The sequence below is a fragment of the Loa loa genome (genome assembly GCF_000183805.2).
Source record: "Loa loa unplaced genomic scaffold supercont3.609, whole genome shotgun sequence".
In the NCBI taxonomy this organism is placed as follows: domain Eukaryota; kingdom Metazoa; phylum Nematoda; class Chromadorea; order Rhabditida; family Onchocercidae; genus Loa; species Loa loa.
The window spans coordinates 20037-20924 of NW_018108789.1; positions in this window are offsets into that span (position 1 = coordinate 20037).

Consider the following 888-nt stretch of genomic DNA (forward strand, 5'->3'; position numbering starts at 1 on the left):
ACGATCATTTAGTTGAAATTAGAAGATAAAGTTATTTCTCGAATTTGTCGTAACCGTTAAAATGTCGGAAAAACCGAGAAAAAAAAAAATTTGTAATTCGTTAAAACAATCAAACTATGCGCATCATAAATTTGAATCTTAAATATTATTTTATTTAAATCATTTTCCGATAAGTAATTCATTGCACAAATTCCAATTAAATTTTCAACCGAATTATCAAGTGATGAATCATTTATTCAATTCCTGTAATATTATGGTAAAAGATAGAAACCACGTGATAATCAAATCACTCATAATCTTTAGTCATTAATAAGCAACTGGATGATAACTCAGCTTATTTGCACATTGATGAGGTATACTGTAAAGATAATATCTCTAATCTCATAACCATGCCTTATAATCCCATCTAATGTGGGTACATTTCTAGATTTCTATTAAGCATCTCGTATTTTCTTTGTTTTAAAGAATTCCTTTGTTTGGCTAAAATTCAAACAAAGGATATTGTAAATTGAAGCCATTTGTTTGTATGATAAATTAACATAAGGATATGTAAATTTCTCTTCCAGCTATGAGAAAATACTATCAATTTGCAATGTGATTGTTCCATCATCTTCACACATTCCTTCTATAAATCATAAGAATTTCTATCATTCATTTTCAATTCTATCACTTACTTGGCAATCTTGGCTTCACATAATACAATCTAGAAATTTCTCCCCACTTCACTAATTACTAACTTCTACATTTCTCCCCACTTCACTAATTACTAACTTCCACATTTCTCCCCACTTCACTAATTACTAACTTCCACATTTCTCCCCACTTCACTAATTACTAACTTCCACATTTCTCCCCACTTCACTAATTACTAACTTCCACATTTCTTCC